This window comes from Megascapheus bottae, chromosome 9 (genome assembly GCF_031878675.1).
Source record: "Megascapheus bottae isolate mThoBot1 chromosome 9, mThoBot2.hap1, whole genome shotgun sequence".
Taxonomy (NCBI): Eukaryota; Metazoa; Chordata; class Mammalia; order Rodentia; family Geomyidae; genus Megascapheus; species Megascapheus bottae.
Genome location: NC_143517.1, coordinates 3685227 through 3699660, shown reverse-complemented (window position 1 = coordinate 3699660; position 14434 = coordinate 3685227).

The following is a 14434-nucleotide window of genomic DNA, read 5'->3' as shown; positions in this document are numbered from 1 at the left end:
TCTTGTCCAGGGATACTAAAATCTGCTGACATTTGTGAGTGCCAGCTTGATTTGAGCCAGAGATGATCATTAAAATATCAATGTTGGTGCTTCTTTTGAACTTGGAGTTTCCGTAATAATGTTTTGTTATGTGTTTTAAACTCATATGAGATGGGGGAGGTCACTAAGAAAAATGTCCTTAAAATTAAATAAGATATTAATAGCAATATAACAGTATGCCTATTTCACCGAATGAAAATTTTAAATGTTATCTCTGTCAGAATGAATGAAAGAATGCATAATTCATACACTTTGTTGTTGTGGGACTTGAATTCTGGGCCTATGCACTGTCCCTGAGCTCTTCAGCTCAATGCTACTGCTCTGCAATCACTCTACCGCTCTACCAGGGCAACTTCCAGTTTTCTGGTGGCTAACCAACTTTCCTGACCTGGCTAGCTTTGAACTGCAATCCTCAGATCTCAGCCTCCGGGATTACAGACGTGAGCCACCTGCACCCTGCTTAATTTATGTACTTTTAAAACTGCAATTTAAATCATCTAATGAGGTTTAATATTTGAAGCTGTCTTAAGGTAGATAAAATTAGATAAACAAGAACTTAATCATCTAATGAGGTTTAATACTTGAAGCTGTCTTAAAGTAGATATACATAAATAAGAGCTTAATTTGTGTAAATGTTGTGTTTATTTTCCTTGCAAAAAGATTTTACTAAAATAAAAATAAACTCCCAGTGCTATTTTACAAATTTAAGTACTATCTTCTTAATTCTTTTTCACTTTTTAAACTTGTTATTGTGCAGGTGATGTGAAGTGGGGTTGCAGTTACATAAGTCAAGTAATGAGTACATATTTTAACGGTATCACCCCCTTCCTACACTTTCTCTCTTGTTTGGCAACATTGTAGCAGAGAAGGAAAAAATGTAGTAGATTACTTGGCCAGAACATGAGGTGATTTGTATTCTTACATTTTAAGAATGTAAGTGTTGATATTGTAGAAAGTGTGAACAGAATGAAAAAAGAAATTATATCCACTTCATGATTACTTGAGTGGCTATTGTCATCGGAATCTCCAGTATGAAGAATATGGTGAAGCACCAGCTCTTCAGGAGGCTGAGATATGAGGGTTGTGATTTACAATCAGTCCAAGCAAGGTAATCTATGAGTCCAATTATGACTCAAGTGGTAGAATGCCAGCCTTACACACAAAAGCTAAGGGATAGAGCCCAGGCTGAGTTTGAGCCCCAGTACATGTACAAAGTGAAGACTATGCAAGTAGCAAGTCACAGAGGAAGGAATACACCACATAAAGAGGATAAATATCTAAATAAAATTTCCTGGTACTGAAACTGTTCCAAATCTAAATACTCATTTTCTGGGCTTGATGATGTTTCTCTTCTCACATCTATTGTTCATTATTTTTTTCCAGTTCCTTTCCTATCTATAAAATCCCACAAATGCCCTAGTGTTCCTTTTCTTTGCTTTGTCAATGTGTTTAATCCATTGTTTAAAATGGATTTGATATTTTCTCAATTGAAGCTAATCCTTTAACTTTATTCTTTTTGAGTATTTGCATTGTATCTATACAGTACTTGGCTAAATTAGCAATACCTTTTTACAACTACTTAAATATAAACTTTAAAATTTTTATTTGCTTAGATAAGCATTCACTGCTTTCCAGCATTATTTAGATACTTTTGAGAGTCTTTAGATATCACCATTTTTCTTGTTATGTGTGGGTATTTTTTTTTGAAATTGACTTGTTCTTTTTTTTCCATATAATTTTTATTGTAATTAATAGAAGGGTTACTACTTCACATACATTGATACCCTTTCTCATGTCTTGGTCCCATTTCCCTCCCCCCCACTCCCACCCTCATCTTGTTTTCCCCCCTTTTCTATCCAATTTCAAATAACCAAATATGCATATATCCAATATATCAGATAACAAAGTGAAATACTGTAACAATATGAGATAACCAAGGGATAGCAAAAGAGATGAGAGATAACATATTACATTAAGGACAACAATCACTCATTATATGGCTTTTGTTTCTTTAGCCTACAGGTCCTTTCATTTAACGTCATACTGTATGGCCTTACGTACCTAGGTTTTGCTCTATTGCAAATCTCTGCTAGAAGAGTCCAAGGTTTCTACTGATTATGACAAATGAGGGAAACCATTGAGCCTATGTTCCTTTGAGTCTGGCTTACGTCACTTAATAGGATTTTTTCTAAGTCTTTCCATTTCCTAACAAATGGTGCGATGTTGTTCTTTCTGACAGCAGCATAGAATTCCATTGTGTATAAATACCACATCTTGTTGATTCACTCATCAACTGAGGGACATCTGGGTTGGTTCCATATCTTTCCTATGGTAAATGTGCAGCAATGAACATCGTTGTGCTAGTGGATTTAGTATGCCCTTGTTTCTGGACGGTTGGGTAAATGCCAAGAAGTGGAATTGCTGGGAGCTCTATGTTTAGTCTTTTGAGGAACTGCCATACTGCTTTCCATACTGGTTGAATGAGTTTGCACTCTGTGTGTAATTTTTAATGATTTTTTTTGTGCTTGAACTGAAGTCCTGATCATTGCTCGTAAATTTTCTTTTGCTCAAGGCTAGTTAGTGTTATCACTTGAGCCACAGTGCCACATCCGTCTACCTTTCCTCCCTCCTTTTGTCCCTCCCTTCCTTCCTTCTTTCTTCCTCCTCCTCTTCCTCGTCCTCCTCCTCCTTGTGATTAATTAGAAGTAAGAGTCCTGGACTTTCCTGCTTGGTCTGACTTTGAACCACAATTCCCAGATTTCAGCCTACTGAGTAGTTGGAAGTACAGGCCTGAACCATCATCATCCAACTTGTGTATGGCATTAATGTTATTGGATCACTTGTGAAAAATGTTAAATTCTAGCAGGAGAAGCTTATTGAATAAGACTGGTCAGATCATGTAAGAAACTAGCCTTGGTCAAGCCACAACATCCAAATGTAAGAACTGACTGAAAACCTGAGACCAGTATTGTATTCCTAAAACACAGATAGGCAAATGTGACCTCCAAACTTTTGAAGGAATTTACAAATTACATAAGATTAGATGATAGTGAGTCTAAGATGGAGGACTGGGAATGGCAGTTAGGTTCAATTCCTGGAGGACTTAGCTAATGATGAGGACAAATGTCACAAATTATAGACCAATTAAAACCCCTCTGTATAACAACTGTATAATAATAACAACTACATTTTTAAAAACTACCTATATGGGTTAGGAGACCCAATAGTGCCACTTCCAAATAGTGCCACAGGCTAGGGACCAAGTCTTTAGCACCCATATGAGCCCACCAGGTAGAATTTATTGTAGCACTGATCATTAAGTTGAGTTCATTGGAAGTGACCCCTTTAGGGCTACATCTAGGTATAGATAAATGCAAAGGATGCAATGAAATACATGGTGAACTCTCTTGATAGTGAAAAATAGAGTCCGAAAACCATATGGATGACCCTTCATGGCAATTTCATTTCTGTGGCTCTGTCATTTAGCATCCATCACACAAGCAGTTCATTTTTCTTATCAGTAGCTATCATTGAACTACTGAATTATTTGGTATTCTGAAGAGCTTGCTACAATTAAAAGCTTTCAAGGGGGGTTTGTTCTGGCTAGAAAATGTTTTAGAATTTTCAGTCAAGTTAAGGACTTTTAAAGTTTAGTACCTTGTACCAGGGCAACAGATATAATCAACACAAGGTCTGTACCAGGAAAAAAAACCAAAGCAGATAACAACTGTGGGAAGACCTGCTTCAGTTTTGTTTGGAGCTACAGTTTTGCACTACTGAACAAGGTGAACTTGGGAAGTGCTACAGTTGCTGTTTTAGTGTATGGAGCAGGTAAGACTGGGGAGTGAAAATGGATAGAAAAAAATGTCTGTATGCAAGGTCAGCCAATGAAAGTGAGCCTGGATACTCAGGTCTGGAACAAATCAGCACAAATTGTTTCTCCTGACCAATCAGATAGCCACCATACTTCTCATAGTGTATCTGGGAATTGTCTTCATGCTTCAGATCCCAGCCTACCTCATGCTCTTCCTTATACTCGTATGTCTGTGGTGTGGTTTTGTATCTGGTTTTATTCTTTTTTTTTCTGCCCATCCTGGATCTTGAGCTGGGGGCCTGAGCACTGTCCTTGGACTTTCTGCCACTTGAGCCACAGTACCACTTCTAGCTTTTTCTATGTATGTGGTACTGAGGAACTGAACCTGGGTCTTCGCGCATGTTAGCCAAGCACTCTGCCACTAGGCCAACTCTTGGCCACTCTAGCATCCTTACTTAGTGTTTTCACTGTCATCCAATTAGCTATAAGCCATTCTTATAGCCTTCCACCCACCCACCCTCAATCATCTTGTTTTCCCCCTTTCCTTCCCTATTTCAAATGAATAAGTAAGTAAATAAGCATATATATGATATACCAGGTAATAAAGTCAGATACAATAACAACATGAGATTAACTATAAGGGGAAAAAAGAGAAGAGAAATAACATAGTACATTAAGAACAACAATCACACTAGATAAGAATATACAAATAAATATGCATATATATATTTACTTTTCTTATAAGGTCTTATTTTTTTGTTCATAGGTCTTCATACTACTAATAATTATCTTTCATATAGATGAAATTATAGGCATTTATCAGCTTGTTTTTGAGATGGAATCAAATTATCTATTTTGTCTGGATGGCCTTAAAGTATGAGCCTTGTCTCTCTGCCTCTTGATTAGCTGAGGCTAATCACCATGTTATGTCTAATGTGAATTTATCATAAGAAATTTTGTGATAAACATTTTGTATTTAGTCTCAGAGAAAATATTTGGTAATTTATAACTACAAAATTATATGTAAAATTTGCTATTTTGAATTAAGGAAAATCATGAGAATGAAGTCATACTCAATTAAAAAATAAAAAAATTCTAATTTTACTGGCATAGAAGGACTTGGGGTATTTGTAAATTTAGAAGTTTTAGTATTCAAAGTCTGTAGATTTACCACAATGTATCTAGATTTATAGTTGACATCAATCAAGATTTATGTCTTAGTAATAGACAAAAGTAGCAGAAGTAGAAGTTTTACAGGAGATTCTTCTAAGCCTTTCACAACCACGATCGAGGCTGGTCAATGATATGATTAAAAACTTAATTGCTCCTTGGAACATGGTATCGTGGTAGAGTGCTGGCCAAGCACTCATGAAGCCCTGATTTCAATTCCTCAGTACCAGAAAAAGCCAGAAACAGTGCTGTGATTCAAGTGGCAGAGCACTAGCTGCCTTGAGCAAAAATTGACAAAGGACAGTCCCCAGGGCCTGTGTTCAAGCCCCATGACTCGGGGGGAGGGGAGAACAAAACAAAACCTTAATGACAGTGATTTTTCTATGATTGTTATATCCTCATGGCTGTCATTCCATAAGATACTGGAAGAAACCTCTCATCACAGTTAAATGATGTTGAGGATAGCTTTTTTTGGTCACAGTTTAAACAAACAGTAGATTATTTTTTAAAAATTCTGTCAATGTTAGTAAATTAAGGCCATATCTTAGCATTTAATGAACATTAAAAACAGAAATATGTTTGATGTTTCACAGCTCTTCATAGTGTGTATAACACTTAGGAAAATGTAACACTGTATTTTAACTTATAAATAACCTTATCAGTTTAACATATTTATAGAAAACATTTCATAAATATAAAGCTGTATAGTTTTCTTTGTCTATTGAATTTTCTTCTTTATAAACAATTAGCACTTGCACTAATTGATCAAGTAATAAAAACCTAAAGACAACAGTAGAATCGCTACACTTGGAAAGCTAAGACCATGGCCAAAATAGGATATTCTGATTTTTTCCATAAATTGTTCCCACTTGGAGGGGTTATGAATAAACTGGCTTTAACTGAAAATTAAAGAATCTTTTTGTATCAACTACTCATATGTTCTGTGCATAGAGATAAATATATTGTAGATATTTTATGTTTAATTACTGAAGTGTTTTCTATACATGTCTAGCCCAATCAAAAATAATAAAATTCAAGCATTGAAGAAATTTGCTTGGCATTAGTCAATTGCTTAGGTGGTTCTTTTTTTTTTTGCCAGTCCTGGGCTTGGGCTTAGAGCATGAGCACTGTCCTTGGACTTTGTCAAGGCTTAGCACTCTACCACTTGAGCCTCAGCACCACTTTCAACTTTTTTCAATGTATGTGGTACCAAGGAATCGAACCCAGGTCATTGTGCATGCTAGGCAAGCACTCTACCACTAGGCCAAACTCCTGGCCCTAGGTGGTTCTTTTTTTGTGTGTGTGTGCTCAGTTGATGATTGGATCAACAAGATGTGATATTTATACACAATGGAATTCTATGCTGCTGTCAGAAAGAATGACATCTCCCCACTTGTAAGGAAATGGAAAGTCTTAGAAAAAATCATAGTAAGTGAAGTAAGCCAGACTCAAAGAACATAGGCTCAATGGATTCCCTCATTTGTCATAATCAGTAGAAACCTTGGGTTTTCCTAGCAGTGGTTTACAACAGGGCCAAACCTAGATACATAAGGCCATATAGGATGAGGCTACATGAAAGGATCTCCAAGATATGGAAACAAGAGCCATATAATGTGTGATTGTTGTTCCTAATGTACTGTTATTTCTCATCTCTTTTGTTGTCCCTTAGTTATCTCATATTGTTTCAGTATCTTACCTTGTTATCTGATATATTGTATATATGTTTATTTGTTTATTTGAAGTAGGATAGGGAAGGGGAGAAAACATGATGAGGGGAGGGTGTTGGGGAGGGAAATGTGGACAAAAACATGAGGAAGAGTATCAATGCTTGTGAAGTAATGCACCTTCTATCTGGCGAATGTAATTTAACCTCTCTATTAATTAAAATAAATGTATATTAATAACAAACGTTTATTTGTTTATTTGTGTTTAGTATGGGTAAAGTAATGCCTCATTACTCAACAACAAATTTTATAATAGGATACTATATAAACTGACTTCCTTTCTAAAATTTTATTCTCAGAGTGATGTGCAGAGGGGTTACTGTTCCATTGGTGAGGTAGTGAGTACATTACTTTATGAATGTTGCTACCCCTTTCCATGTTTTTCTCCTCCTTTCCCTCTTCCCATATCCTCCCATGTTCTAAAGTTCATTTCCAACATTTTGTCCCATGAATATCTCTGTTACACTGGTTCACCCTATGTCTTTTGTCACATCAACTTATTTTTCTCTTTCCATTCCTTGATTCAGATAAATAAATAGATGTACACCCAAAGTCAAATACAACAAAGTCAAATAAAACAAAACAACATGAGTAAATAAATAACTACACATAGTATGTTGAAAATCACAAAACCAGGATAAACCTCATGTTACCATATCCCTGAGTTCATTTCACTTTGGCTCATTCTATGTGGCCATAAGCTCCTTGTTTCTGAGCCATTGTGCTTCTCTGACAGGTAAATTCTACATATATACATACAAATTGTTGCAAGTGAGGGAAACTGTAGAGCCTATATGCCTTTGGGTGCCATTGGGCTTACTTCACTTAATATGATTTTTTTTGCCAGTCCTGGGCTTAAGCTCAGGGCCTGAGCACTGTCCTTGGACTTTCTCAAGGCTAGAGCTCTACCACTTGAGCCTCAGCGCCATTTTCGGCTTTTTTCTATGTATGTGGTACCGAGGAATCGAACCCGGGTCTTCGTGCATGCTAGGCAAGCACACTACCACTAGGCCAAACTCCCGGCCCCATTTAATATGATTTTTTTTCTTTCAAATAAGACAATGTCATCCTTTCTGAGGATTTCATTGTGTATGTCTACCACATGTTCATGATCCATTCATCTACTGATGGACATTTGGGTTGATTCTATATTTTAGCTATGGTAAATAATGCTGCAATAAACATGGTTATGCTTGTAGTTTTAATATGACCATGTTAGTGAAAGTTTGGGTAAATGCCCAGGAGTGAGATTGCTGAGTCAAAGGGGAACTCTATATTCCTTCCTGTACATTTTTTTCAGGGTGTCTGCTTTTACCTCAAGATCTTTGATCCATTTGGAGTTGATTCTGGTGCAGGGTGACAAAAAGGATTCAACTTTAATTTCCTACAGGTGTTTAAACAATTCAGCCAGCACCTTTTGTTGAAGAGGCTGTCTTTCTTCCATCCTATATTTTTTGCCCCCTTATCAAAGATTAGGTGGCCATAGGTTTGTGGATTGATTTCTGGATGATCAGTTCTATTCTATTGGTCATCAGACCCATTCTTTTGCAAGTAATGTGCTGTTTTTATTTCTATATTTCTGTAATATGGTTTCAAGTTTGGTAGTGATGTTCTTCCAGTGCTGTTCTTTCTGCTAAGTATTGTTTTTCTATACAGGGTCTTTTATTATTCCATATGGCTTTTTGCATAGCCTCTTCTAGCTCATTAAAATGACATTGGCTCCAGGATATGGAAACAAGAAATTTATCTTTGTGATTGTTGTTCTTAAGGTAGTATGTGAAGTTATTTCTTTCCTCCTTTTTTCCCTTATGGTTTATCTCATGTTGTTACGTTATCTGACTTTGGTATCTGACATATTATACATGTATTTAATTTGGAAGGGAAGGAAAGGGGGAAAACAAGTTGATTTAGAGGGGGTCGGGGGAAAGGAATATGGGAGAAAAAAACATGGGAAGGGGTATAAGTGTTCAAGAATTAATATACCAACTACTAGATGAATGTAACTGTAACCCCTCTAAGCACCATCACAACAATTAAAAAAATGATGTTGTGATATTGATGGTTATCATATTTAATTTACAGATAGCCTTTGGCAGGTTTGTGATTTACTTCCTATCAAGGGGCACGGGAAGTTTTTCCACATCCTTAGTTATATTTTAATTTCCTTTTCCAAGTTTTAAAGTTTTCAATATAGAGGTGCTTCACTTCCTTAGTTAAGTTAATTCCCAAATATTTTGAGGCTATTGCAAAACAAGTTGCTTTCCTGATTTCAGCCTCACTCTTCTCATTGCTGTCATATAGGAAAACCACTGTTTTTTGTTTTTTGATTTTGGGGGGATTAATTTTATAGACTCCTACTTTGCCACAGTTTCACATCAAGTAATTTGGGAGTCTATAGGTTTCTTTAAATACAGAATCTTTAAAAACTATACAGAATCTTATCATCTGCAAAGAGGGAACGTTTTACTTCATTTTTACCTATTTTGATCCCTTTCATGTTTGCATCTTATCTTATTGTGTTAGGTGTTTATGTTTGCGTAGAATTCCATCAATCTTTTTCCAGACTTACTTCAACACAAAACTAATATTTTAGTAGGCCTGGTATTTTCTCTTCCTTCCTTCCTTTCTTTTTTTTTTTTTTTTTGGCCAGTCCTGGGCATGAGCTCAGGGCCTGAGCACTGTCCTTGGACTTTTCTCAAGGCTAGAGCTCTACCACTTGAGCCTCAGCACCACTTCCAGCTCTTTTCTATGTATGTGGTACCGAGGAATCGAACCCAGGTCTTCATGCATGCTAGGCAAGCACTTTAACCACTAGGCCAAACTCCCAGCCCCTCTCGCTTTCCTTCTTTCTTTCCTTCTTTTCTTCTTTCTTTCCTTCTTTCTCTCTCTCTCTCTTTCTTTCTTTCTTCCTTTCCTTCTTTCTTTCTTCCTCTCTTTTTTTTGTTGGGGGTGGGACTTGAACTCTGGGCCTGGGCTCTGTCCTTGAGCTCTTCACCTCAAGGTTTCTGCCCTATCCCTTGAGCCTCAGTGCCACTTTTGGTTTTCTGGTAGTTAATTGGAGATAAGAGTCTCACAGACTTTTTAGTGCCTGGGCTGGCTTTGAACTGCAGTCCTCAGATCACAGCCTCTTGAGTAGCTAGGATTACAGATGTGAGCCACAGTACCTGGTTTCTGCATGGTTTTCTAAGAATTAAACATTTGTATTTATTCATGAGTAAAATGAATCTTTTTCCTTCTTTGTCACTTTTTTCTTTCTTTCCTTCCTCTTCCTTTCTTCCCTTCTTTCTTTTTTCCTTCCTTCCTTCTTTCCTTCCTTCCCTCCTTCCCTCTCTCCTTCCCCTCTCTGTCTCTTTCCCTTTCTTTCTTTCTCCCTTCCTTTTTTCCTCCCTCCATCTTCTGCTCTCCCCTCTCTTTCATTCTTGATTTTTTCTTTCTTTCTGTGTTTGATAGTGCTAAATATAGGACCCAGTACACACTAAACAAGTTTTCTACTATTAAGCTATGTCCTCAGCCTGTCTCCCTTTCTAATAAGCTCCCAGGTGATTCTGATACCATTTATTCAAGAACTGTACTGTGAGCACCAAATTTAACTCTAGATTTACTCTGCCTGAAAATAGCAATTATTATATTTTTAAGACTGCTGGAGTTATCTTGGGATGTCTTGCAGCCCTTCACATGGTGCTAAGCCAAGCAAAACTACATTAGCTGCTTAAAACTACAATATTTGCTATTATTCTTCATGTAAGTATAATATACACTTTATTGGAATTTGTCTCTTTTTTTCTTTTTGATGGCACTAGGTTTTTAACTTAGGAGCACATACTTGGTGATACAAGTCCTTCCTTACTGAAACAGGTTCTTCCTTGGGTGACCTTCTGAGCCATGGTCCATTTACTAGCTTTTTATCATCTGCTACTTACTACTGTATGTTTTTTCTCTAGGATGACAGGCCCTGTGCTCAGCTTCCCTACCTTCACAGAGATGGAATCCCATGGACTTTTCTACCCAGACCAGTCTGAAAACATGATGCTTCATTCTCAGTCTCTCAAGTAGCTAGAGTTACAGGGGTTGGCCTCAAGCATCTGGCTTGTTTAGATTTTTACCGTCTCACCCCTTTCAACCATTGTATGTTTGACTGCATTTTCAGAATAATTAAATGATTTGGATGCTGAATAACTATATGCAACATTTTCAACATTTCCTGAAGGAAGGTGCTCCTTTTCAGCTTATCTGGTCATTATAAAACTTCCAACAATCACATTCCTTGGCTCATCATCATTACTAATCCATGGTGTTCTCCTATTTCTAGAAATTTAGAGCAACTCCGTTGACTTTGGGTGCTTATAAGTAGTAAGAACAAAAGTCTAGCAAGATGTGAACATAGTAAATGTGATATGAAAGTTTACTGAAAGAGAAACAGGACAGAGAAAATGATCATATGACTTAGACATGTCATAGGAAGACAGCAGTTAAACTTTTCTCAGTATTCTTGCATTTCCTTCCAAGGTTAGATTGGCGTTGGGCTTATAAGGACAAATGGAGTGTTTGAAGATGGCATATTGATCAGTAGATTTACTTTTAGTTGGCTATGAGGAAATAAAACCAAAGATTTGAGGGTCACATCCTGTTTTCTTATTCTTTGATCTTAACATGATCACTTGACTGGCTGCTTTTCTATTAACTTTAATCACTAGTGACTTTCATAGAAAACCACTAAGGGGAAAAAAACCATTTCTGGTCTGAGATTAATAAACAATAATGATATAGACTGAGTGATATCTATAGCCATTTTCTTCCCCTCCTCCCTCAGCATGGGACTACAGACATCCTTTTTCTTATCCTTCTTCTTTCATAGATGGTAAATACAATGCACTGCCTCAGATGAGGAGTAATTAGTGACTGCCTTGATAGATAGGAAGCCAGAAAATGCATACTATGCTAAATCCTTCGTTTCCAGGCCTAAGTAACAGTAGGACTCAATTACTAGATAATTGTACATCCAGAAGATCGGGTATGAGAATGGAAACTTCCAGTTCAGGAAGGAGATGTAAGTATACAGGGTAAAGACTTCCTTTGACCTAAAATTTGATATGGAATAATAAGAGACCTCATATAAAAACAATTCTTAGCAGAAAGAACAAGGCTGGAGGAATATCAATACCAAACTTTAGACTCTATTACAGAGCTATAGTAACCAAAGCACCTTGGTACTAGCACAAGAATAGGCCTGAGAACCAATGGAATAGAACTGAAGACCCAGAAATCAACATGCAGACCTATGGCCACCTAATCTTTGATAAGGGACCCAAAAAATAGAATGGAAGGAAGACAGCCTCTTCAACAAATGGTGCTGACAGAACTGGTTAAGCACCTGCAAAAAACTGAAGTCGAATCCTTCCATGTTACTGTGAACCAGAATTAATTCCAAATGGATCAAAGACCTCGAGGTAAAAGCAGATACCCCAAAACTTTTACAAAAAGGAATAGGAGATACACTAGGTCTCCTTGGCATGGTTCGAAAATTTCTTAAGATCCAGAAACACAACAAATCAAAGAAAGTTTGGACAAGGGGGCCTGCATTAAACTGCAGAACTTCCGTATGTCAAAGGACGTAGCTAGAAAGTTAAATAGAAAGCCGACAGCTTGGGAGAAGATCTTCACTAGCCACACATCAGACAAAGGCCTGATATCTGAAATATATTTACAGCTAAAAAAACTTGAATCTCTCTAAAACAAATCTTCAAAGAAACAACCATCCCATTAAAAGATGGGCTAACTACTTAAAGAGAGGCATCTCTGATGAGTAAATAAGAATGGCGTACAGACACATGAAGAAATGCTCAACATTTCTCTGGACATAAGAGAAATGTAAATAAAAATAACTGAGATTCCACCTCACTCCAGTTAGAATGGCCATGACTAACAAATCTAGGACTCTCCTGGCAGAGGATTATTACCATGGCTCAAAACCTAGGTACATAAGTTCATAGAGGATGACCCTAAATGGAAGAATCTCTAGGATACGGAAACAAGAGCTTTATGTTGTGTGATTGTTGTTCTTAATGTACTATGTTATTTCTCTTCTCTTTTATTGCCCTTTGTTCAATCTCATATTGTTACTGTATCTGACTTTGTTATCTTGTATATTGTATATACATTCTTTTGTTTATTTGAAATAGGAGAGGGAATGGAGGAAAACAAGATGATTGGGAGGGGGTGGTGGGGGAACTGGGGACAAAAACATGAGAAGGGGTATCTGGCGAATGTAACTCTAACCCTCTATACACTACCCCAACAATTAAAAATAAAATATTTTTTTTTAAAAAGACTGTCTTTTGAGCATCAGCACCTACTTTCTGACAGGTTGATAGAAGGTTCTGTCACCTGTTCTATTTTACTTTTCTCTGTTTTGTCTTTCTAAGATAAATAAGTCTTAACAGTATATACCTGTATGTGTCTATTGTGGTTTTTCAAAATTTATCTTGCTTCTCCAAGACCTCAGGGGTCACTATGGGCTTGGAAAATCACATAAAGATTTCATATCTTCTATACAGTGAATACTCTTTGGGTAATAGAAAACCTCCACAGAGGCAGGGAATGTTCTCAGTTTTGGACAGAGATCCATTGCAAACTAAGAAATAGTGTTTTATCAGTCATATGTGATTCAAAACAGATCCTCAATAAACTGTTGTTGAATAAATTCATAAATATATAATGGTTTTCTCTGCTGTCAGAGGATTTCAGGGAATCCTTGATACACTCTTGGTTTGAAAAATATCTCCCTTAGAACGTTTATCAAATCTAGGCTTCACAGGATTTGGGAGCCTCAAGTCAGTGTTTGAAATTTTATCAACCTCATAGGAACTCACTTGAAAATAGACCTGGGTTTGTAGTTCCACTGAGTACCTGGCAGAAATTAGTACCATTTTTACCCCAAGAATAGACTGCTCCCCAGGAAAAAAATTTTAAATACTACACACAATAGAAGTCAAAACAAACAAAACTGGGTAGGGCACTAGTGGTTCATGTCTGTAATCCTAGTTACTCAGAAGGCTGAGATCTAAGGATTACAGTTCAAAGGAAAGTCCATGAGATCTTATGTACAATTAACTACTACAAAGGGAGAAGTGATGCTGTGGCTCAAAGTGGTAGAATGGTAGCTTTGAGGGAAAGAGCTCAGGGACAGTGCCCAGATCTTTGAGTTCAAGCCCCATGAACAACAACAATAGCAATAACAATAATAAACAAAATCAAATCAATCAATTCAGATATACGGAAATCTGTGGTGACAAGATACTTCAGAAAAGCTGCTGCAAAACCTTTGGATAATGAAAATTTCAGACTTAAATACATCTGAACAAAGAGAAAAAGTGGTCTGGGATGGGGGGAGAGTGAAGAGCTGAAAGGAAAGAGCAAAAGAGAATAAATGTATATTTAAAAGTCTAGGGTAAATTACATAAATAAGAGAAATAAAAATGTTAGTAATCATAAGAAATGTGAAGAATAGTTTGTGTGTGTGTGTGTGTGTGTGTGTGCACGCATATATCAGTGTGGGTGTATGGAAGTATGTATGTATGTGTGTGTGTTTGCCAGAACTGGGGCTCTGAGCACTGTTCCTGAGCCTTTTTTCTCAAGGCTAGCACTCTAGCACTTGAGCCACAATTCAACTTCTGGCTTTTTGATGGTT